This window comes from Dermacentor albipictus, unplaced genomic scaffold, assembly GCF_038994185.2.
Source record: "Dermacentor albipictus isolate Rhodes 1998 colony unplaced genomic scaffold, USDA_Dalb.pri_finalv2 scaffold_29, whole genome shotgun sequence".
NCBI lineage: Eukaryota > Metazoa > Arthropoda > Arachnida > Ixodida > Ixodidae > Dermacentor > Dermacentor albipictus.
This window is the reverse complement of record NW_027225583.1, coordinates 1601507-1627785: the sequence shown is the minus strand read 5'-3', so window position 1 is coordinate 1627785 and position 26279 is coordinate 1601507. Positions and strand designations below refer to the sequence as shown.

The 26279-nt window shown below is 46.4% G+C and overlaps 1 long non-coding RNA gene and 1 other non-coding gene across 3 annotated transcripts in view; both read left to right on the top strand.

The window, feature by feature from the left end:
• Positions 1-26279, top strand: part of LOC139052684 (uncharacterized) — a 1258229-nt gene that overhangs the window by 434956 nt on the left and 796994 nt on the right. The gene's annotated exons all lie outside the window — the stretch shown is intronic.
• On the top strand, positions 5260-5362 carry LOC139052714 (U6 spliceosomal RNA). Its single transcript, XR_011510023.1, has one exon. It is a non-coding gene; the product is annotated as a U6 spliceosomal RNA (small nuclear RNA).

Sequence of the window (26279 nt, the reverse complement as noted above, 5' to 3'; positions counted from 1 at the left end):
AAATGAAATAATAAATGGTGTCTTCTAGACACTGGCTTTGCCACACACAGCAACAACAACGAAACTCATTACCACATCCACGTAAAAGCATTAATGTCGGCCTCGAATTTATGAAAGGTACTCGGGGCACATACTGACACAGCCTGAACTCGGGCAACCGAATTGAGCATTATTCTGGTTGTAGAGAGACTTTTCCTCGGGAGACGGTTATGTACCGCGTAGACCAGCGGCGAAGAAACTCGACTTCACCGAGTTTGAACAACTGTTCTTCAAGATGACTCCATATTAACACCCGTAGTTTCCGCAATCTGGGGTACATTGCTCTATTTGTCTGCCGAGATCGTTCTGCGATGTTACGGAAGCACCACAAAATGTAGCTAGCGCTGTAGTAGACGAGGCTCGCAAACCGATCTCGGCGCTGTGGTGGCCGCACGATGGATATTCCGAACATTCTTGCAACTAGCTTCCAGAAGGTGCGTGCCACCACGCAGTCCTTTACTACATGCGCGTTGGTCTCTGTTTGTGCGCAATATATGCATTTGTCATTCGCTACCATATGCCAGCGTTTAAGCCTGTCTTTTGTGGGTAGAATGCCCCACTGATATTGCCAATGAAAGTCCTTCACCTGAGAGGGCAAATCAGGTGAAAGCACTGCTGTGCATGTTTGTGTAGTAGCTGTCCGTGGAGGTACAGCCGTCTCACACAACATTTCACAAAGCCTGGAAACTGGTGTCGCACGCCACTTTGTGCTTCTTAGTTGTACAAGCTGGCTTTGCAAGCGCGCAGCCGCCGCATACTGCGGTGCCGGCGTTACCGCCGTCGGAAGCAAGTTGCCTGTACTCTGCGGCATAAGCGTTCGACGGTAATGGCCCAGCCAATAAAGGAGCAGTGGCCTACCAGGGTACTCATCATCATCAAGTAGATCACATGTGCACTTAGTGCACAACAGCCTACCGAATGTAACTATGCACGGCAAGCTCCTTCCTCCACTGGATTTTGGCAGACGCAAAAATTGCTGCGCTACGTATTGCGACTTGTTTAGCCAGAACCATGAGAAAATAAGTGAGTTTACTACTCGAACTGTTGGTGACGGCGGGAGAGCTACCCTTGCAGCAAACCACAGTTTACTGCACAATACGTTCTTAATGAAGAAAGCCCTTTCTGCCAGCGGCAGTGGTGACGCAGTCACTGCCTCTGACTGTTCTTTAATGGTGCTGACAATTTCTCGCCACGTGTGAGGTGAAACACCACTTGTACAAAATTTGATACCTAGTATTTGCATATGCTCGGTCTGTTTAATGTCCCCAGGTAGCGTTAATTCGCCGCGACCTAAATTTAATGCTTCACATTTCCTCATATTTATTTTGCCCCCTGACAGTGAAGCATATTGATTATAAATACGAAATACCTCTACAAGACTGTCCCCATCCCGTAAAAACAAAGTGATGTCATCCGATACGCCGATACAGCAGGCTATCTTTCTAACGGGTGCTTTAAATTTTATAAGTAGTAAGTGGTGCAGGCAGAATTGCAATGCCTCGCGACAATAGAATAGGCCTTTTTGACGTGGCTCTTGGATGCGCATAACAGATACTTATTATGCGTTGCCGTAAGCATTGTGGCGTTTCGTTGTCTGCGAGATTCGTCAACATGCGGCAGTACCAGAAGCTACACTTCTTCAACTGCAGCTGAAGTCATTGAGGCTGAACGGTGCCAAACAAAGTGAAATATCCGCAGCTTTACAAGTTGGAAAGTAGAATAAAGTAAAAGAAGACAACCGCTGTTTCGCTTCGGTGAACCATAAAAAGCGATAGCAAGGTTATGCGTTGCACCTTAGATACTCGCGCTGTGTTCTGACATTAGATGAGGGCGATATCGCTTGACACTGCAGGTCGTGCAACTGCAGTTGCGCAGATTGATTGGAGTCGTGCAGCGTTGAGACGAGGCGTGTCACAAAGCTGGCGCGATGATGAACGCCAGCAGTGGTGTTGCACGCGTTGCGCCTCGGTGGTGCATGAGACGAGACCGATGTAAAACCGTTGGCACTTGTCAGCGCCAAAGGAAACAAGTAAATGTAAGTATCTTGACATTTTTCTCTCCAGTGGCAACGCTGTAGACCCAACTGAACGGAGCGTGAGGGTGTGGTCCATGGCGGTAGGAATGCACAACACTCGCGGGCAACTGTCTGTGGCTATGCGGGAATAACTACAGAGGCAAACCGTACCCAACTGAGAACGCTTTTGAAAAGAGTCGGGCGTTTTATTCCACGTTAGTTTTGACTCGGGTAGAGAAAACCTTAACACGTTGTTAGCAACAGTTAAATAAGACAGTACACGCCACTGATTCTAAAGGTTCATTTATTTTGCGGCTACTCCCTGCCGCGTATATCGCACAAACGCGATATTTCAGCGCATAGAAGCTGCGTCGATTGAGCGTCTGTTACAAGCAACCAAAAGTGCTGTCAAACGCTGCCGGACTAGTTGGCGCTGTCACACATGTGCAGCAGCCACGCGCCGCCTAGATTTCCCTTGACAGCCGATGAAAGTTTTCAGGGAGCGCCGCGTGACAATCTTGATGCCTAGTGATAAAAAGAATATAGAGGAGCAGTAGGCCTCAGCCACGTGATAGGCAAAGGGTAGATACTGGTCGGCTTCCTTTGGTTGCCATCTGTGGCAGGCATTTATGAACAGACTGTTACGGTCTCAACACGACAAAGGGCCTTAATTAAACATACCACGAGGCTGCCCCACCCATTCATCAGTGCGCATCTCGAATTCAACGCTGGGTTGATAGCTTCTCTTGACGAGTCCCCAAAAGGCCCCTCTACTTGTCCCTGACAGCCTGAACCAATCATGAAAAGGGCCAACGTCGAATTGCACCAAAGACCGGCGCGGACCTTGGATACCCACGTTGCTCTACGGTCACCTATTCCATACTATCGATCGTGGACGGCGACGGAACGATACGATATCATGGGCGGGATGTTGCGACGTATTCAACGGCTTTTATTGGCAGCTGAAGTTATTACATTCCCTAGTCGAGTGGCGTAGGAAAACCACGCTATTAAAGGTGGAAAGCTATCATGCAGTGGAACTGTCGTATCTTGATGTCAACTCATACGTTTAATATGCTCCTGCATGGAGTGGGCTTCCGTAAGCGCAGCCAACATCACAAGTGTAAACAAAAAACCTTTTTCATTCATGCCTACTACCAGGCATATTCGTCGATGGGCTTGGTGGTGTAAGATATGGGGCCATTTCCTGAGGCTACTACGAGTTCCCCAGACCACATCGAATCGCACCACTGCTAAGTAAGGTATGCAGAAACACGGATGCCACATTCCTGAGGCACGACAAGTGCAAACAACTCGACGGCCCCTACTTCGTGTGCCGCCGGGGGAGCTATTCACTGCTTGACTCTTCCAGAAAGCGAGGGCATAGCCTGGCACTGTTGCACGGAAAGTGGGTGCCGAAGCAGGACGGCTGTGATGTACCGGGAAGGCCTGGCAGCGTAGCCCCCATGCGCGCATTGTGCCAAGGCATTGCAAGCCAGCGAGGGAAGACCACTTCTGCCCGCCTTGGTCCGCCATCACCCCACCTGGCTCTTGTGATGGCGCGTAAGTCAGCAAGGCAAGACCGCAGGGGGACCAAGCGGCGACTCTCTTCGCCGGGTATTACACCATTGCACGGGCGCCTACCGTTGGCCGAAAATGGCGTCATCTGAGTGGACTCTCCCATTGGCCGAACATGACGCGTCTTCCAGACATCGAAGGGCTTAAAAGAGAGACCGGGAGCAGCAAGAGGATTCCTGGAGCATTCCCTGATTCACCTTTCTCGAACTGCTTGCTGCGGGCCGCAGCGTCCGAGTTGCTGCCGGCCCGTAATGACTGTACGACTGTTCATTGACGTCTCAATGTAAATAACGTAAAATAATCTCCCAAGCGTTTTCACACCGAAGTCCGTCCCCAACTCCTACAACTGGTGACAGCGGCAGGATCTCCTCCAAATCCTAAGTGGATTCGTGGCCTAAACGCCACCTGGAGCCGCAACAAGGTGCACATGGGCGGCGTGACCAAAGCAACCTCAGGATATTGAAGATTCGAGTATGTGACGCAGTCGAGTCTTTGTTATGTCAGTCAAGTAAAGTATCAAACCACCTAAAATTCCATAGGTGCGCGTGGTGCTTCAAAGTGAAAGACAGCGGTACCAAAATAGCAAGCAAATATACACACCGCAGTATAAGGTGCACAGCAGCTGATTTGATCAAGCACGAGGCCACGCTCGGGCATTTTGCATGGGTTTAGATGCGAGAGCGCCGGTCACTCGACCAAACGGTGGTTGGTTAAGCGCAAGTGAACGACGCTTTTAGCAATTCTGTCGTCATGGATCAGGTGCCCAAGAAATTCTCAACATTTCAAGGCAACGCAGTTGAAACGGGGAACGACGTGCGTGGTAGCAATAAACCAGTTGTTACTTTCGACGTGCTTCCATGGATGTGACTACAGGTGTCACCAAAGGGTACCACGTACCAAACAATCTCGAATGGTCCTGCAACAATCTGGGGAGAATCCAACGAAGCTGCCACCGTACGTGCACAAGGCCCCAGAGAGCGGGAGCGCCGGCATCGGAGAAGGTTGGCTTACCGAGGCTAGCGGAATCACGTGACCCTCCCTCTTGGTTATTTTTCCCCTGCCTCCATGGTGTGGGCAACCAGGTCCGTCGTCTGTCGTGGCCGAGCGCAATGCCCGTCTCTTGAGTCCCTCGAGACCTTCTAACCCTAAACATCGACTAGCCAAGCACAAAAGCCGACGCGCTTGATCCGCTGCGCAGAATTTCGACGATCGCATACTCTGCTCACACCTATCGTTGTACTTGAGTGGTACTGCTTTTGGAACTCGTCGCTCCATCAGCAGCATGCCGCACGAGGCAGATTGTCCGCGCCATGAAATATATCACGAAATGAAAACACGTTTGAAGTGGTGCGCTCAAATTTTGCATTAGGAAGTATCAGAAACATAAATGAATCTCGTTCATTTTCTTATGCTAGAATTTCCCGGTTCATTAAGGTTATGATTTCTTCGCGAGGAAATTATTAAAGTAGCACCTTGATATCTTGTTCTGTATTTCTTCTGAATACTAGTTTCATAATCGTTAGCGATTTTGATGCGTAGTTCTTTTCAGACGACCTCTCCCTGTGATCTCTTATCACCGCTGTATTGTGCAAGCTGATTGCATATAACGCAAGTTCTTCACACGAGCTGTACTTGCAAAGTACATATACTAAATTTGGAACGATACAGAGAAGATTAGCATGGCGTCTGCGCAAGGATGACACGCAAAATCGTGAAGCGTTCCAGATTTTTGAAAGGCGCTTAGGACAGCGTTTCCCATCAATCCATTCTAGACGCACTTTTCAGAATTGAACTAGGAGGGCGAGTATATCGATGGATCAGAAACTATTTGACACAAAGGTCCATGTTCGTACGTACGCAAGATGGTCCGACTACCAACCCCTACACATGCCGAGGACTTCCCCAAGGTGGGGTTCTAAGCCCTATTCTTTTCAACCTCGCGCTTCTTGGGCTGGCCGAATCGCTACCGGAAACAGTGAGGGTCTCAATCTACGCCGACGACATCTGCATCTGGTCATCAGCGGTCACTCGTCTGCAGGTTCGCGCAAGGCTGCGGAAAGCAGCAACACAGGCGTCTCGCTATCTTTACAGACAACGTCTTACCATCTCAACAGAAAAATGTGCATTAGTCGCTTTTACGAAAACCATTGTCTCGTTATCCAGTATGCAATGATGGCCAGCCTATCTCCTACAAAAAAAATCATCGATTTTTGGGTGTCATTGTGGACCGGGACCTCTCTTGAAGCCCTCATGTTGCCCACTTGAAGAAAAAGCTCACATCTATTGTTCATGTCTTCAAGTTTATCGCTGGGAAAACCTGGGGATTGGCAGTGGGCTCCATGCTACAGTTATATCGAGCATTTTTCATCGGATTGCTACGTTACACTTCTCCCGTGCTTGGTAAAACATGCAAGTCAAATCTTTGAGAACTACAGAGCGTGCAAGCACTGGCACTACGTGTTTGCCTAGGACTTCCGCGGAGCGCCTCAACAGCAGCAACCAATATAATGGCTCGAGACCATCCGATCACGACTTACATGGCGAACATGGGCCCTAAGCTTGTCGATGCTAATGTATCACGCATGTAATCAAGCTCTCTTGCCTGCCTGCCAGAACGACGACCACAGGCGTCCTTCTCCAACGAGGTCAGCATCCATTGTGCCAGTCTACAATCGGGCTTCACAACCTCAGCACGTTCAACCTTAGCTTTGTGGTCTTTAGAACAACCTCAAGTGCGTCTCATGGTTCCAGGGATAAAAAAGAAGACCGACCTGCCTGCCTTGGCCCTGAAGCAAGCAGCTCTGGATTGTTTGAACACTTTCTACTTTGACCGAGTCCACATATATATGTATGGCTCTTCCACTCAGACCAGCGCAGTGGCTATACCATCACGATCAATTAGCGTCCGATACAAGATTTCTCACATGACAACATCGACCGGATCGGAGCTTGTTGCCCTCCGAGGTGCCGTTGATTACATTAACAACCAACCCGCTAGTCGGTGGGCAATATTCTGCGATTCGAAGGCGGCCTTGCAATGTCTTTTGTCATCTCTTCGTCGCAGGTCGTGTGAACAACTAATGTCGGAGATACGAGAAATGCACCATCGTGTGATAGCGAAAGGATACGATGTCCTGTTTCAGTGTCTGCCTGGCCGTATCGGTATCTGCGTCAACGACCTCGCTGACGAAGCTGCTAGGAAAGCACACGAAGGAGCAACCCTTGTTTCTGTACCTTTATCGAGGACTGACGCAGCCCAACACCTAAGCAAGGTAGCACACCGTATGACATTAGAGAAGTGGCACACACCTGAATTCACCCAAGAACGACTGCATTCCCTCGACCCCTCTATGCAACTGCGGCTGTTACCAGGGCTTCTGCGAAATGAAGAAACAATGCTGTACCGCTTATGCTCGGGCGTCGCGTTCACCAATGCATATACGTTTTTGATTGGAATGACTGATAGCGCCAACTGTAAAGCCTGCGATGCCGAGGAAACTATAGAACACCTACTGTGCTGCTGCCCATCTTTTCAAAACGAAAGACATGACCTCTGCACAGCTCTCAATCAGATAAATAGAACACCGTTCACCTTGAAGAAGATCTTGGGACCATGACCTCGCATATCGCAGCTACACAAGGCCACAAAAGCTCTGATGTGATATTTGAAGGCTACTGGATTGAGTCACTGTCTGTGATCCGCACTGAGTGACCGAACGATATACCCAGTAGACTTTCTCTTCTTCTTTTAATCTTTCCGTCCCGTTTTCCCTTTCCCCAGTGTAGGGTAGCCAACCGGCCTCAGTCCTGGTTAACCTCCCTACATTTCCTTTATCATTTACTCTCTCTCTCTCTCTTCACACCAGCTAATTTCTTGGCGCCCTAAAACTGCATTCCCTTCGTTTGACAATTTTTCACCAAGTCTAATGATCCACCGTTTCTATGTCCTGTGGATTACTTGGACTGCCGAGCTCCATCGCTTCCTCTTATTGTCGAGAAGAGCTTCGGCTACACCCGTTTGCTGTCCAAACCTCGCCGCTGTCTTCTTGTCTCTTAACCTTACGCCTGATCTCGCTAGATCCCTGGGAGACGCCTCCATTGTGCAGTGGACATGAACAGACTGATAATACTTTAACTTCTTAGATTCCTGTGTTGATACATGTGATGGTAGTCAGTTACCATAGCACGAGTGCTACAATGTCTTTCATTTTTTCTTGTTCCACTAACCATAATGAAAAGGACTGTCGGATGCGAATGGAAAAGCATAAGTTGCACTGGGTAGCTCTGGTTTACACTGTAGGTACAATTTCCATAACAAAATCTTGAGCTTTTGTCTAGTAATAACTTTATCATTGATTCTTATATATGATTTGAGAACCCTCCTACATCGTAATTTGTAGCCACTGAGAACTTTACAGTGACCTTAGACGTCTGATCCAACTTCGCATATAGAAATAAATTAACTGTTAATTTAGCGGTGTTAACGAGTCGTCTTAGAAAAAGGGATTGCTTTAACACCAAGTACAAGTGTGCCAGCCAGTTTAGGGGCAAAATTTCTGTGAGTTGCATCAAAAAAAGTGAAAAATAATGTTGATGACATTATTTCTGCGACCCAGCTAGGACGATTTTCGAGCGTCGATGCAACATGCAACAAAAAATATGATAACATTAGCTTTCATCACATTATTTTTCTTTGAGCTTGACTTTCTCACGCACACGTAACGGCGACTTTTGAAGCCTGCGTTTCGGATAAATCTTATTTAACCACAGGTTCGGGCAAAGCACCTGTCACAACTAGCAAGAAACCGGCGTCGATTCATGCTTATAAATCCGGAGTCCAGGAAGATAAGTGACACGACGAATTGACGTTAATGAATGGAGCATGTGGGAAAGACGATTTTTGTAATCAATTTTTAACAACTGTGGCAAGTAAAATAAAAACTGTGCTAGACATCCGCCTGTGGGAGAAGGGGAATTGTTAAAGCATGGGCAGAAGCAAGGATTCCTCTTTTGTCTATTACCTATGCTTTCTCTGAGTGTGTATGTCGGACAGAGATAGAGAAAACGAGGGAAAAATGCAAGGGAACGCAAAAACAAATGTTCTTGAATTCCTACCATCCTAGCGACGTATGATGAAACACAGTGACCAAAACGGTTGAAAAGAGACACAATCAGATTAACAAATGAAATAATAAATGGTGTCTACTTGACACTGGCTTTGCCACACACAACAACAACAACAAAAGTCATTACCGCATCGACGCAAAAGCATTATTGTCAGCCTCGAATTTATGCAAGGTACTCGGGGCACATACAGATACAGTCCGAGACACGTCCAATGCTCTGCTGCCAATGGAGCCAAACTAAACATCTTCGTCACCCAAAGTCTACGCTGCCAGCCCCTAAAGTTTCTCTGCCTGTCTCCAGCTTATTTTGTCTAATGGCTGCTTGAAATTTTATGCAGAGCATGCTGCGCAAGTATAATTGCAAAGACCCTAGTGAATAGACTGGGCCTTTTCACGAAAAAAAAGAAGAAAGAAGAAAATCTCTCGTCGCGACTCCTCCATGCGCATGGCAGAAACCGGTCCTCTGTTGCCGAAGCATTGTGGCGTCTCGTGGCCACCAAGGCTCTCCATGATACGGCAGTCACATGAGCTACACTTCTACTGCAGCTTTAGTTTCCGAGGCTGTATCATGCCGTACAACGTGAGATATCGCAGTTTTTACGCAGACAAAAGAAATGAAAGACAGATTCCAGTTGAAAGAAATTAACCGCAGTTTTGTCTGGGTGAAGCATTCACAGCCATCGCAAGGTTATCCGCTTGGCTTGAGATCCTCACGCTGTGTTGTAACACTGGGTGAGGGCGACACAGCTTGACACAGCAGGTCGTACAACTGCTTTTACGCAGAATGAATGGAGTCGTGCAGCGTTGTCACCAGGCGTGTCACAACGATTGTGAGCGCCAAAGAGAGAGAGCGTAAACTTTATATTCACATCAATAAGACTTGAGTCCGGCGTCTTTTTATTGGGTCTGGGCATCCTCCGCGCACGCGGTTCCGAGACGTTGTCTCCAAGCGGCTTCCTCGGCTCGCTGGACGGCCCAGAGTGGGGCTGTCAGGTTTGAGCTGAGCAGTGCGGTCTTTCAGCGTGAGCGGAGGCTGGTGGTGGAAGAGACGGAGGGGTCGGCACTGCCCGACTTGTTTAAGTGCTGCCGTTTTCATAACATGGTGATTAAGTGTGGCAGCCTCGCCACACGATGTGCATCTGTTTGTAGTTCACATGTCTGCATACATGGCATGCATGAGTCTGGGGTTTCTGTAAGAATTCGTTTCTAATTGTCTGAAGTGTACTGCTTGCGTCCTGTCTAACCCAGAGTGAGGGAATATGTATACGCGTCTTTGTAACTGGCAGTGTGTCTTGATGTCGTGGAACCTGGACATACGATCCTCCCACGCCCAGACGTTTGCAGTACCCCGCAGGGGCTCTTCCTCCGATGATGTTCGCTGCCGTGTACTTCATATGAGAAATGACGAAGGCTTGTATGAGTCGTATTACGCTGCCTTCACGCATGCCCGTGTGTTTGTTGGTCATGCGTCGAATGAACCGCATCGTGCTGGGGGCCTTTGCGGTTATCTTTCGAAGAGCTTCGCCATTACAACCTTTGTGGTTGATCACCATTCCTAATACCCGGATGTTATCTACCATAGGGATGGGTAGGCCGTTGGATGCCATTAATTGAATTTCTTCTTTTTCCGGGAGGTTGTAGCCTTTAGGTGGCGGCCCCTTTCTGACCGGTCTATATAGTATAAGTTTGGATTTTTCGGCCGAGCAGGCAAGTCCCATGCCCACGACGAATTTTTCCACGCATTGGATGGCCGGCTGTAAACGTTGCTCGATCACTCCGTCCCTGCCCGTTGTCGTCCAAATCGTAATATCATCCGCGTATAGCGTGTGATGCAGTCCTTCAATTTGAAGCAACCGGTTGGATAACCCCAGCATGACGAGATTGAACAGCATCGTCGAGCTCATCGAGCCCTGCAGGGCGCCCTAGCTCCCGATGTTGATTTTATCTGACCCTAGTTCGCCCACTCACATGCGAGTGGTTATTCTTGTGAGGAAGTCTCGAACGTAGTTGCACGCTCGCAGTCCGAGATTTAGCTTCTCTGTTTGTCGCAATATGGTATCGTGGCGAATGTTATCGAAGGCTGTCTTCAGGTCCAGGCCGAGGATGGCTCTCGCCGAGCGCCCCGGATTGTCTATAAATTGATGTTTTAGTTGCGGAAGGGCATCTTGCGTGGAGAGATGTTTTTGGAACACAATCATAGAGCGTGGAAATAATTCGTTGTCCTCGAGTTAATCCGTGAGTCTATTGAGAAACGCCTGCTTGATCAACTTGCCCACGCAAGACGTGAGGGAGATGGGGCGCAGGTTCTCCAGCTGTAGTTTCTTGCCGGGTTTCGGTATCAGTATGATCTTTGCTTCTTTCCATTGCTGGGCTAGCTTGCCATGTGCCCAACACTCGTTAATGTATTTTGTGAGTCTCTCGATCGATCTGTAATCGAGATTGCGTAGTGCCTTATTGTATATTTGATCGGGGCCAGCGGCCGAATTGGTGTTGGGTTTCACGAGGGCCGCCTGGATATCGGCAACGGAGTATTCTGCGTCTAGGCTGGCGTTGCTTTCTCCGGAGTAGACCGTATATATTTGCAGTGGCGTTTGGGATGTGTAAAGGGGTACCGCATCCCTTAGGAATTGTTGCTCAGTTCCGCCGTAAGCGTTTATGATTTTGTATGTGCCTTGCATGTGTGTGGTCTTGGTGTTGGCGGGATGTCAGTTACAGCAGTACTCGCCACGTGCAACGCGTGGTGAGTTGACCGCCCATCGCCGCACCTCTCTTCCCTTCCCATTGTTGTTGTTGCAGGTTAAGTGTGTGCTTTTCTATTTCTTTATTGAGCAGCGCTATTCGTTTGCACAGTCTCCCATTGTCTCTCTGTTGTTTCCATCGGTGATGCAGGAGGGTTGCTCCACATGTGGGAAGCCAAAACCCCGACAAGTGAGAAAACTAGAGAAATTGTGAGCACTGTCCACTAATGTGTAAGGATTGCTTGGCTCGGGTATGAGTTTGTTTTCGCTTAGTTTTGCTTACTTAACTCACCAATCTTATGCACGTCTACCCACGGCCTTTGCGGTGGCAAAGAATGCTTAGACTGTAGTAGACACTTATCAGATATTCTCGCCACATCGGGCCTCTTCAATGCAACCGTACTAATTGAGCCAGAACACCGGGACCGACCACGCCTCGACGGAGCAGAGAGGAGGAAAGGGAACACCAGCAGCTGCTGCAGCAGCGTGAGAGGCGTTGCGTGAGGGCACAGTGCATTGCTGCGACGCCACGTCATCCTTGCTGTCGCTCTCACAAGGATGTGTTATGTGCGCCTTCCTTGACCACGCAACCTCTTGTCAGCGTTGTCATTGCTCCTCGGTAAGGTCAACTAAAAACGCGCCAAGCGTCTCAACGCGTTCGTTTGCCGATGAGGTGCTCGTAACTAGAAAGACGCTCAGGAACGTTCAAAATCAGATCGATGTTTTGGCCCCGTAATTTGGCCCGCAGTAATTTAACCTTTAATATTTTTGTTTTCTTCACTCTGCTGGTGAGCACAGACTTCAGAGGGCAGATATGTCACTAGCAAGAATGTTCGTTTCGAGGTACCTTGGTACATATACCTGAACACTGCTTGTATATGCGATACATATATTGCAATATAATAATAATAATAATAATAATAATAATAATAATAATAATAATAATAATCTTTTAACCAAGTATTATTTGTAGCGCCCACGAACAGCTTCACAGCCTTTGTACAGGTGCACTTAAATATCAATACACAATATACTATCTGCGAAAAATACAAATATGATAGGCAATAGAATTTGACGAAGATAAACACAGGGAAAAATAAAACAAGTAGAAGAGGGTAAAAAAACGTGTTAATCATACAACATGACTATCTACTTGTGCACTAGGAACACAGGCACTGGACTCTGAATATATCTATACAGCCAGAATACGGAATATTAAAAATTACATTAAAAAAACCGGTTCGAACTAAGAATTCTGTGACTTACAGCAGTGAGGTTCTCTGTTCGAACGCACGGGAATTCCTGAACCCACTCCCTTTAGAGCGTGCTTTGCCGTCATTGGCTCCTTTGTGCGAAAAAGACAGCTTTAAGGAACACGCGTGCTCAGCTGCACTGCCGGGTGCGAAAACCAGCTACGAATGAATGCAGATGTTCAGGGGACGTTGTGTAAAAGGAGCTGGAAATCAGAGAAATTAATATACGTATATACACGTTAATAAACAACAATAATGACTAATTCTTGCCATCAAATAACTACTTTATCAGGTAGAAGGATGCGAAAGTGCTATGCATATGACTTCGGAAATGAATTCAAAATTTGTTTTTAGTAGTCCGGCTGGGCTGTCGAAAGTCTAATTTCACCAAATCAGTATTGATGCTACATGAATTTAGGGCGACATTTCATATTTCCCACCAACCAAAATATGACGCGAGCAAACATCGCTCCCGTGGTAATTGTCACTCAAGGGGGACACAACCAACTTCTAGTACGCTTCGGAGCTTCTAATTTCTGGAACGTTAGCGATTCTGAAACAGCAAGATTCTCGTGTCGTTGCGCGCCAAGTTCACCAAGGAAGAGTGGGACGCGCTCCTGCGAAGTCCTGTCTTTGAAAACCAAATCCTGGCCGTCCAGCGCGCCCGCGATCGGGCCAGCAGGACGCGATGGGACCTGTCGGTCCCGTCCCGTGATTTGGTGGGTGCACGTTTTATCGCGTTTTGCTAAATCCAATGAAATTTCACTCACTCACTCGCTCGCTCACTCACTCACTCACTCACTCACTCACTCACTCACTCACTCACTCACTCACTCACTCACTCACTCACTCACTCACTCACTCACTCACTCACTCACTCACTCACTCACTCGCTGTCTCGGACGGGGTGAGCGAAGTGGCAGTTCTCGGCCTTGAAACAGGTAGGAGTAATTTAGTCCTTTGTCTAGGCTCGGGTAGCCTGTTCGAGTCGAGATAAGAGCAGCACATTTGCCTACTGGATTCCGGCTCACCACGCATGCAGCGGAAAGAAGCGCCCCATAAGGCGGAAATAAATGTGCCATGTCTGTGCTTTGTTCGTTAATTCTGGGAAACGTGCTCAGTCTTGGCACTAGAAACGTTTCAGATTACGTAGTTATCTGTGTACCTAGCCTAGGAAGCGGGAAATCTTTGCAGCGTATTGCACGTTTGTAGCCCCTCACACAGGCCGAGACGGACACAACTTTTGAGTTGAAAATGCTAAAAATGAAATGCGCTATTCGGGAGGCCTAATGGCTTCTGTAGAGCTCAAAAGGCTTAACAGCAGAATCCAGTGGCGTGTTACCCAGCATCCGACTACATGGCGTTTCATGCATCTGTCTTCAAAATTTGCAGGGCCTCTTGCCAGAAGCATACGAGGCATTCATAAAATAGCCAAAAGTAGGGCTCGTAGGGCTCTTATTAAGGTGAAAGGTATATGTTGTATATATACTACCATGTCCATCGTTTGATGGTTGAGAGGACATTATTTGAACTCACTGTGGTAACCTTGGCGCTGCTAATGGAGCCAAAATACACACCTTGGTCACCTAACGATACCTTACACAGCGCCCACGCATTCCCTCGATGACTGCAGGATATTTCGTCTAATGGTTGCTTGAAATATTGCGAAAAGCATGCATCGCAATAGAATTATAAAACTTCCCGTGAATAGCTTCTTCCTTTTTAGCAAAAAAAGGAGAAAGAAAAGATCTTTCGATGTCAGTTTTGCATACACGTGAAAAATACCTGTATTGTTTGTGGTAAGCATTGCGGCGCTTCGTGGACTCCGAAATTCGCCAACATACGGCAGCCACAGAAGCTACACTTCTACAACTGCAGCTCGAATTCTGAGGTTTGAACAGTGCCTTACAGAACGGGGTATCACCAGCACAGCCAAAAAAAGAACCGCCGTTCCACTTGGATGGAGCATTCAAAACGGAGCAAGGTTATACTTTGCGTTTGAGATCGTCACGCTGTGTTGTAACACTAGGTGACGGTGACATAGCGTGACACAGCAGGTCGCACAGCTGCTCTTGCGCGGAATGAATGGAGTGGTGTAGCTTTGTCACCAGGCGGGTCACAACGCTGGCGTGATGAAGAACACCTGCAGTGGTGTTGCACGAGTTTGCACCTTGGTGGCGCATGGGATGAGACGGAGGGAAAAAGCGCGAGAGGAAATGACTAGATATAAGTAGCTTGGCATTTACAATCCATTCCTCTCAGTTCATTGTATGCATTACAGTTCATCGCACACACTTATCATATATCATATATCATATATCATATATCATATATCACTTATCATATAGCACGATAACTGCTATATGCAAGATCATATATCATATATCATATATCATTTATCACTTATCATATAGCACGATAACTGCTATATGCAAGATATGTTGTTTCGTTTAGCTTTGCTAATGCGCTGCTTTCCACATAGTTATTGACTGCTGCTGATCAGTGCTATGACGTAATGACTCTAGCGACTCTTTTGAGGGGTTCCGCATGGTATGTTTAATATTCTGATCTGTCAGGACAAGTCATGCAGCACACACATTTTTTCTTGCGCAAAATGTTATCTACAGGACTTCAGTGTATAGATATCTGGCATGTATAGGATATCGTGCAAACTTATGCGTTTTAATAGGGGATGTTCTTACCCATATTGAAGTTAAGAGATTATGTGGTCGCCTCTGTAAAGGTCGTGTTAAGTCAAGTTTTGCAATCATTAAATATTTTCGTTCCGAGAGCACCGTCTGTGTAAATTACACAATGAGGTCATAATCAAGAGGATATTGAGCATACCTTCACATTGAACCAAATAAAAAGGGCTTCGGGGATTTTGAAAATGAAATACATTATTCGTGATGTCTTACGGCTTCCTGAGAGCTTAAAATGATTTTGAGCGAAATTAATGCACAGTACGTACCATCCGACTACATGACACTTCATGCGTCTTTCTTTTCAAGTTTCTGGCGCCTGTTTGTTGGCAAAAGCATACGAAGCCTTCATGAAATGTGCACAAGAGGGCTGGCAGGGCTCACGTTCAAGAGAAATGCATATGGTATACATGCTGTCACGTTCATCATATCATGGTGCATATGACGCTATCTAGGTTAGCGCACATGCTCAGGAGGATCACTGCCAACAGAGCCGAGACAGAATCTTTGTCACCTAAAGGCTACGTTACACAGCCCCCAAAGATTTGCTGCCTATCGTCAAGTTATATTGCCTGAAGGCTCTTGAAATATTATACGTAACATGCTGCGCAAATAGAACTCTAAAACCAACCGCCAATAGCATGGGGCTTTTGAATTGAATGTACAGAAAGAAAGAAATCTTTCGTCGTGACCCTTCCATGCACATCGCAGAAACCTGTCGCGCGTCGCTGTCAGCTTTGTGGCGGTTCGTGGCATCCGAGATTCACCAGCATACAGGAGCCATAGGAACTGCACTCGTGCCATAGAATGCGAGATATCTCTAGCTTTATAGAGGTAAAAAAAATCTGGTTCAAAAAAAGAAGAAGCGCTGTTTCGCTTGGGTGAAGCATTCAAAGCGATAGCAAGGTTATCTCTTGCCTTTGCGATCCTCACACTGTGTTCTAACACTGCGGTCGTACAACTGCAGGTCGTACACAACAGGTCGTACAACTGCTTTTACGCAGAATGAATGGAGTCACGCAGCGTTGGGACCAGGCTTGTCACAACGGTTGTGGGCGCCAAAGAAAATAACTAGATGTAAGTAGCTTGACATTTAACAATCCATTCCACCCAGTCCAGTGCATGCATTACAGCGCGTCGTGCACAGTTATCCTCAATGGAAGCGCAAGTTCAATTGCGTGCGACACTCGTGCCAACGGCGAAGACCAACGCTTTAGTGTCGGCAATGCAGAGCCGACATTACGGAGCGTGAGTTTGCGGCCCACAGCGGGAGAAATACACGAGGAAATGTCACGTGACAAACTTGAAGCCCATTCATAGAAAAGAACATAGAGGAGAATTAGGCCTTAGTCGGCTTGTTTTAGTAGCGTCTCATTCAGTGGATCTTGGGACAGGCTGTTACATCTCAACACGAGCAAAAGCCTTAATATGATCATGACCATGAGGCAACCACTCCAATTCGTCAGCGCCTATCCCGAATTCAACGCAGCGTCGGCACGGACTGTTGAGAGGTCAACAATATCCCCCTTCACCTGTACCTGAAAGCCTGAACTAATGATGAAAAGAGCCGACAGCGAATGCTACCGCACAGCAGCCCCGACCTTGTATTGCAAGATTGATATATGGTCTCCCATTTCGTGCCATCGGAAGTGGAGTGCGACGGAACGATGAGATATGATGGGCGGGATATCACGACCGATTCGACGATTGAGATTGGCCGCGATACCGTCAACACATTCCGTAGTCTAGTCGCCTAGGGAAACGACCGTTTTGAAAGCGGAGACCTCTGGTGCAGTCGGGCTGACATGTCATTATGTGGATTCAGACGTTTAATATGCTCGAGCATGGAGTGGGCTTCCGTGTCTGGAGCCAGTAATAATAATGTAAAATGCACCTTTCTTCCTTCATTCCTACAACCGGACTTATTTTTCGATGGGCTTGGGGAATTCAGGCCCTAACACCCCCTCGATCCGTAATAAGGCGCACATGTTAGGCGTGACAAACGCATGCCGAGTTTGATGAAGGTTCAAGCATGTGACGCAGTGGAGTCTTCGTTATGTCAGTCAGGTAATGCACCGAACCACCGCACATTACGTAGGTGGGTGTGGTGGATTAATGTGCAAGACAACTGGGCAAAAATAGCAAGAAAATACGCACAGCAGATTTACCATTTCCCTGCCATGGAAAAACTATGCGTTTATTGTAGGTTACAAAAGCCTTTTTTTCTGAAGAAACTACTGCACTCAATACTTTATGTAATGCACAAATAAAGCAAATCACTTCTCACGCATAAAAGTTTGTTAACAAGATGTATGTGATAAAAAAGATACCAATTGCCAGAATCAAGATTAGAGGATCAAATTGAACAAAGTTTGTAAAGACACGCTTGTATACACTAAGAAAAAAAACGTAACAAAGTTTATCAGATATGAAAAATGTATTATGCTCTAACACGCACCATCTGCGAAACAATAGAAATTGTAAATAGAAGTTTTACTGCACGCACTACAGCTGAGCGTGCTGGGTTGCGGCCGTGGTTGCGGGCCTGGTTGGTTTCCGTCGATGTTGCTTTCAGAGTCGAAGTCGGACGAATAGGCAGCCTGCTGAGACTGGCTGCTGTTCGATACATTGATAACATCAGCCGCAGGCGCAGCGGAATCACCACATCTGCGATTTTCGAAGCGCGCGCACCACTCCAGGAGGCGGCGACTCTTGATTTCTGCTTTGGCGATCAGTAAACCTCAAAGCGAGTACAAAAATCACAGCCTGGTAGAAAAAGCGAACTGCATAGAAAAAAAAATATATAGTTCTCATTCGCGTCTGATAGCCCAGTGTGTCCATGAGCGGCGCGGGAGATCTTGAAAGCGACGTTTCAAACTATCATTAGCGAGTTTACAATGTCCAAAGGGCATGGTACGGAAAGAGTTAAGGAGCACAACGGATGATTGGACCAAACACCAGACCACGCTGAGGCATTCTGGATGGCTTCCGAGGCGAGCGCACCAGCAACTCCACTAACGGTGGTGTTGAGAACAAGTTTCCGATGCTTTTAAAAATTCGGTCTTCATGGGTAAGGCGCCCAACACTTTCTCCAGCTTTCAAGGCAACGCATGTGAAGCGAAGAACGACGCGCGCAATAACAGAAAACCACCGGTTACTTCCCGCGTGCCTCCATGCCTGTGACAGCACGCACCACTAGAGGTTAACACGCAACAATCTCGAATTGTCCGGCAACCATGCGGGCAGTGGAAGCGTTGGAGGAGGTTCGCTATCCGAGGCTAGCGGAATCACATGACACTGCCTCCCATTGCATTTTTTTCCTGCCTCCATGGTGCGGACAACCGACTCCGTCGTCTCTTCCCGCCAACCATACTGCACGTCGCTCGCATCACTTGAGAACGTCTTACCGTAAACATAACTGCCCGCGCTTGTGCCATCGACATCGTGACCGCGTGGCGGTGGGGCCGACGGCAACAGCGAGCTTCTAGCATCCATACGGCTGTTATCGCAATAAAATATCATGGAACTTACTTAGTCCAGCTGAACTATGAGCAAGGACAATACATAAAAGTGGACCGCTGGCAAAGGTTTGTGCTGGGGAAGCAAGCACCTAAATGCACAATTGAAACAGTGTGACGCCACTGTGAATCGTTTTAGAGCGCACTCTTACGCGGCAGTTCTAGTGGCGAGCATCATGGCGTTGTCTCTCGTGACCGAGCGAACGAGCACAGCGAAAGATGAAAGCGTACGCGGAGCGCAGCTGGACATGAAAGCAGAGAGTGCGAGGAGAAAAGCCGAGCAGGAGGCGTCAGTGAGAGCATGAGGACGAAAGCGGAGAGGGAGAGTACGGCTAAAGGTCGGGGACGAAAGAAGAGTGCCGTAGGAGACTACGAGATGGCGTGATAGTATTGTAATCTGATCGTATGCGCGACACAATTGTGTAGTACTTTCTGGAATCCAGGCGGGCACCTGCCATTGCACTAAAACCTTCGACTAGCCATGCATCAAAGCCGACGCGCATTACCCACAGATAAGATATCGGACGACCGCGGACTCTTGCCGCCGCTATCGTTGTGTTTGAGTTTTTTATTTCTGCAACGCTTCGCTATGTTTGCAATATGCCACACGAGACAAATTGACCGCGCCAGCCAATAAATCGGGAAATAAAAACACGTGCAGAATGTGCACAAATATTGCGTTAGAGAGTACCATATTCATGCGTGAATCTTCTTGATACTTTTTGTGCTGAAGTTTTTCTGATTTTTTTTTCGATTTCTCATTCCTTCGAGATGAAATTAATAAATAGCTACTTCATATTTTGTTCTGTATAAGGAACACTACTTTTTTGTTCATTAGTGATTTTAAGGCGTAGCACTTCTCAGACGGCCTCGCCCGATTATGTCCTATCACCCATGTTTTGTGTGAGCTTACTCCATCTTACGCCAGCCAGTTTCCTAATTTCATCACACTACCTAATTCTTGCCCTCATGAAACTGCGTTCCCTTTCCTTCCCTTCCCAACCATTCTAGCTGTAACTCGAGTGATCTTATGTCCTATGTATTACATGGACTTCCCAGCTACATCGCTTCCTCTTACTGTCAAGAACATCAGCTAGAGCCGTTCACTCTCTCATGCCCCCCGCTGCCTTCTTGTCTCTTAAGGTTACGGCTGATATCGCTCGATTCCTGGGAGGCTATTTCTTCCTACATTGGACATGAATAGACAGAAAATACCTTAATTTCTCAGACTCCTATACTGATATACGTGATGGTAGTCAGTTACTATTCCACGAATGCTACAAGGAGTTATATTTTCCTTTGTACACTACCTTAAGTAATTAGTACTGTCAGACGCAACTTTAAAAGCGAGAAGTTGCTATAGGCAGCTATGGCTTGAACGGTAGGTATTAGTTTGAACTAGCAAAATGCTAAGCTTTAGTGTGGCTATCACTTAACTGTTGTAACTCATTTATCATCGCAAAACGCTCTTACAATGTAATCTATAGTCACTCTGAAAGAAACTTCCACATTGGATTCAACTTCGCGTTATAGAAAAATAGTCAGTAATGATTTAGCGCTGCTAACGCATTGCCTTAGAAAAAAAGAAGTGTTTTATTACCAAGTACAAATGTACCAACCAGTTTAGGCAATACTATTCTGTGAATTACTTCAGAAAAAGAATGAAGAAGTGTTCGACACTATTTCTTAAGACACAGCTAGGACGATCATCGATGAAACACGCAAGAAAAATACTTCGTTTAGGTTCTAAAACATTTCTTTTCTTTCAGTTTCGCTTCCTCTCGTACACATAACAACGACCAGTGAACGATAAACTTCCGATAAATCTTCTTTTTTTATTATCGAAGAGTTTGGACAAAGCACCTCTCAGAATCCCCGAGACAGACACGGTGATTCGTGCTAATAAATCCGCAGTCGAAAAAGATAAGCGACACGATGAATTGAGGGTAATAAATAGAGCAGGTCAGAAAGATTATATTTGTAGTTTTTTTTTTCAATTATTTAATAAGACCTGTGTATATATATATATATATATATATATATATATATATATATATATATATATATATATATATATATATATGCTGTTATGTCTATCATATGGTGGAGAACAAGTCGTTATTACGTATTAGCAATATGGAGGATTCCTTCACTCACTGCCTATGGAGCCACCGAAGCATCTTCGTCATTAAAGGTTACCTTACACCACCACGAAAGATTTCCCTGCCCGTCCGCAGGTTACTTTGTTTAAGGCCTTTTGAAAATTTATGCGAAGCGCGGTCCGCAAGCAGAACTGCAAAGCCTCCTGCCAATAGCTTGGAACTTTTCACCTAATAAAAGAAAAAAGAAAAAAAATTGTCGTGAGCGTTTCATGCACATGGCGCAAACCTGTCTTGCGGTGCCATAAGCATTGAGACGTTTTGTGCCCTTCGGGATTAGCGAACACAGGACAGCAGCAGAAGCTACACTTGTGCAACTGCAGCTCGAGTTTATGGGGTTCAAGGGTGCCGTACAAAGCGAGATATCATCAGCTTTTCAGAGCGAGAAAAAATAGAAAAAGAATCAAATAAAAAAAAGAAAATAACTGCTGTTTCGCTCGGGTGAAGCATTCAAAGCGATAGCAACGTTACACATTGCACTTCAGACCATCACGCAGCGTTGTAACATTAGGTGAGGGCGACATGGCACAACACGGTAGGTCTTACAACTGCTGTTACGCAAAATGAATAGAGTTGTGCAGCGTTGTGGCTAGGCGCGTAACAACGGTTGTAAGTGCCAAATGAAATAGTTAGATATAAGTAGCTTGAGATTTACAATTCATTCGTCACAGACAAGTGTATGCATTATGGTGCGTCAAGCACACTTATCCTCAACATAAACGCAAATTTACTTAACTGTGACACTCGTGCCAGCGTCGAAATACAAACGCTGCAGTGGGAACACTGTAGAGCCGACTGAATGGAGCATGACGGTGCGGTTCATGGCGGAGGGAATACACTAGTAAGGAGCGGCACCTGACTTACATGAAGCCTAGACATAGAAAATAATGTAGAGGAAAAGTAGGCCGTACTCACGTAATAGGGAAGCGGAAGATTCTTGTCAGCTTGCATTGGTTGGGACTGCTGGGGGGATTTCAGAAGAGGTGCAAATGTCGCGCGTGACAAACGCACACCCTAGTTTGTGAAGGTTCGAGCATGACCAAAGTCGAGTCTTGGTTATGTCACTCAGGTAACACACCGAACCATCACACGTTATGTAGGTGCCTGTGGTTATTCGAGGGTCAAGAGAGCGGTAAAAAAGCAAGAAAATAAGCACCGCATTTTTAGGTGCACGACAGCTGATTTCACCAAATGTCTGAGCGCCACTCTATTAACGGTGGTGTTAAGCGCAAGTTAGTGACGCCTTTAATTATGCTTTTATCATGGGTGAGGCATCCAACACTTCTCCGGGTTTCAAGGCAACGCATTTGAAGCGAAGAACGATCCGTGCATTAGCAGAATACCACTTGTTACTACCTACGTGCCTCCCTGCCTATGACGGCAGGCGACACTAAAGGTTTACAGGTACCAAACAATCTCGATTGGTCCGGCAACCGCTTGGGGCGAATCCTACACAGCAGTAACGGTACGTGCAGAAGGCGAGGAGAGCTGCAGGGGAGGCGTCAGAGGAGGTTGGCTTCCGATGCTAGCGGAATCACGTGACGCCGGATCCGTCGCCTTTTGCGTCCAAGCGCACTGCACGTCCCTCGGGTCCCTGGAGACAGTCTGACCCCAAACATCACGGCATGCGCATGCACTTTCAAAAGCCTGACCACACGGCGGTGGGGCCGACGGCGCCAACGGGATTCTAGTATCCATATGATTGCTATCGTTAGAAAACATTAGGTGCACGAAATCCGCTGAAGTAGAGGGAAGTAGCTTATATAAAAAGGGAAAGCAGAAAAAAGCTTGTGCTGGGGATGCAAGCACTTCAATGGACAATCAAAACAGTGTAACGTCACTGTGAAACCCTCTACATGGCGGCTCTAGGGCGGCTGTTACTGTGGCGAGCGCATGGCGTTGTCTCTCGCGACCAAGCGAATGAGCACAATGAAAGTTCAAAGTGAACGCGGAGCGAAGCGGGATGTGAGGGAAGAGAGCGAGGAGGAAATGGGTAGATGGTGCTAATTTCAAATTTAAAGATTAAGTGCACGCCTCGGAAAACGTCGTGTTCGGGGGGGGGGGGGGGGGGGGGCGGCGGATCACTGAATGTTTTGTTTCCCGAGTGCACCTTCTACGGAATTTACGAACTCACGGTCAAGAGGATATTGAACATGCATGCACGTTGAACCCAATGGCAAGGGCTTGAGCAATGTTGAAAATGAAGTGCATTATTTGCGAATCCCTATGGCTTCCGGAGAGCTTAAAAGGCTTTTCAGCAGAATTTAGTGCCATGTTAACGTTTTTCGGTTTCTAGGCTCTGTTGCCAGGGGCATACAACGCGTCCAGGCAATTTCCACTCAATGACTTGTTGGGCTATCTTTAGAGAGAAAAGTATGTGTTATAAGTTTGTCACAGACAAAGCCAAAAGCGACTTCGGTCGACGCTGTAGTATCCTTGTATGCGCGTTATTTGGCATCACTAAGATGGTGTGACTAGTTGTACTGCCATTGGAGCGAAATACATCATCTTCGTTAACTAGAAGCGACGTTACACAGCTCCCAAAGATTCCCCGGCTGTCTGCAGGTTATAATGTCCAAAGGCTCTTGAAATTTTATGCTGCGCATGCTGCACAAGCAAAACTGTAAAGCCACCCATCAATAGCTTGGGGCTTTTCAGTTAAGAAGTACAGAAAGACAGAACTTTTTCGCAGTAACTCTTCCATACACATGGCAGAAACCTGTCCCGCATTGCCGAAAGCATTGTGGCGTTTCGTGGCCTCCGAAATTCGCCAACGCACGGCAGACGCAGAAACTACAGTCCTCCAACTGCAGCTCAATTTTCTGAAGCTTAACGGTGTCATAAAATGGGATACATCGCCAGCTTTACAGAGGCAAATAAAAAAATCGAGTTAAGAAAATGGAAGAACCGCTGTTTCGCTTGTGTGAATCATTCAAAGCGATAGAAAGGTTATCCACTGCGTTTGAGATCCTCACGCTGTGTTCTAACACTTGGCGAGGGGCACCACGGTTGACACAGCAGGTCTTACAACTGCTTTTGCGCAGAATGAATGAAGTCGTGCAGCCTTGTGACCGGGCTCGTCACAACGGTTGTGAGTGCCAAAGGAAATAAATTTGGCACACACAATATATTCAAGTTGGCCCAGTCCCAAATTTAATTTGGCATACCCCGCATTTCAGGTTGGCGCACGTCTCAATTTCAATATGACCCAATACCAAATTTTAGGTAGAGCCATCGCCAAATTATAGTTGTCGCACCCATACTATAAAGTTTGCCATGCACTTTCTAAGGAGCCCTATGTACCTCTATGGGTACTCTCTCAATTTCATGTTTTGTTTGAATATTTCCTTATGGCCTAAAGGCTACCAGTCATGTACCTTTAAAATATAATAAGACAAAATGCCTGAACTTTGCAAATTACGAATTTTCGTGCAGATACAAGGCAATACAGTTTTTCTCGTTACAGGGCTGAGGAGGTCGCCAAAGAATGCTTATGGATTAAAAGCTTAAAATGAAATAAAGAGGGTTTCGCCAGCGGACGTGACTAACATTGCCGGCGTGCTGCGATAGAGGTGCGTTAAAATTGCGGCACAGTTCTATCTACAGCTTGGTCCACTGCCACGATGAAGTGGTCGCTTGTTGTAAGACGGCATGTACGTCAAACAGGTGAAAGGAACGTGTCAGCAAAGCAGTAAAAGAAAAGCATTTAAAGAAAAAAAAAGAAACATCAATAAGAAAACAAAAGGAGCGTATTGCGAAAAACTCTCTGACGTTGACTCGGAAAGTGTTATGCAGAATTTTTTATGAAGCCCCTTTCTTCTAAGGCGTTAAGATTGCGTTTTTTAAAGGAATTGAGAAAGAGAACTTTTTTCGGCTGAATTATCAGGTTATGTTTCTGGGATACCAAATACATCAAAACAATCACAATGTTTTAGTGAGAAGTGCTGGGGCAGCCAGAAAAGGTTCAAATGCCAAGGACTGGTGGCGACGCGGCCTTGGAGTGCTGTAATCACTCATGCCCGCCGTGACGTCACCGATTTTTGCGGCGTGTAATGGGGCGTTGCCTAATTTTACATCACTAAAAGCGGACTGCATTGCCGTTCTCACAAAGCCGAACATTAAACTTACCAAGATTCCAAAAATATTACTGCGCCACAAGGACCCAAAAAGACAAAATATACTATGAATCCGTGACGTCACGGTGACAGATCCGTGCCTAGGCTTTGGCACGAAATTCATGAAATGCAGCCTTGACCTTCATTTGCTTCTTGTGATTATCAGCCTATTAACCGTGAAGTTAAGAGTACCACAGTTTTCAAAGAATACGTTGTCAATATAAAATGAGTGTGTGTTTTTGTTCAGTCTCCATCTGAGGGCTCAAGCATTTCCCGTTTTGAATTTCACACAAATTCAGAATATGATAAGTGTTTACGCTTAAAAGTCATGCCTCTATACATGTACCCATGTGCTACCCCAGGGGCGGCAGCATATGGTATCCACATGTACACCAATACACATGCACAGGGAACACAGGAATTGAACTCTGAATATATCAATGCAGCCAGGCTGCGGAATATTAGAAAAAATATTTAAAAAATCTCGGTTCGAATAGAGAATAGTGTGGCTTAATAATCCTGAGGTTATTAGTTCGAACCTACGTAAACTCAAGAACGCAATGGCGCTATAGCGTGCTTTGTCGTCATGATGAAGTATGTACTGAAAAGACAGCTCTAAATAAGAGGCGAGCTTAGTGGTACTGGCGGAGGCGAAAACCAGCTACGACCGAATACAGGTTTTCAGGGTTCTTTGGCTAATAGAAGTCAGAAATCAAAAAAATAATTATTGCATATATAATTGTTAAAAATCTTATAATGTCTAATTTGTGACATAATTTCACTACAGGATCAAAAATAAAGGCGAAAGTGCGACGAAGGCCTTTGCGAATGAATTTTTTGTTTGATTTTATTAGAAAGGCTTGGCTATAGGAAGTCTGATTTCTCCAAGCCAGTGTCGATGCAATACAAATTTAAGGCGATATTTTATATTTCCCTCCAACCAAAATATCAGGTGAGGACACATCGCTCCCAGCATAATTGTCACTCGAACAATACTCAAACAACTACTGGTTCTCTTCTGAGCTTCTGATCTGTGA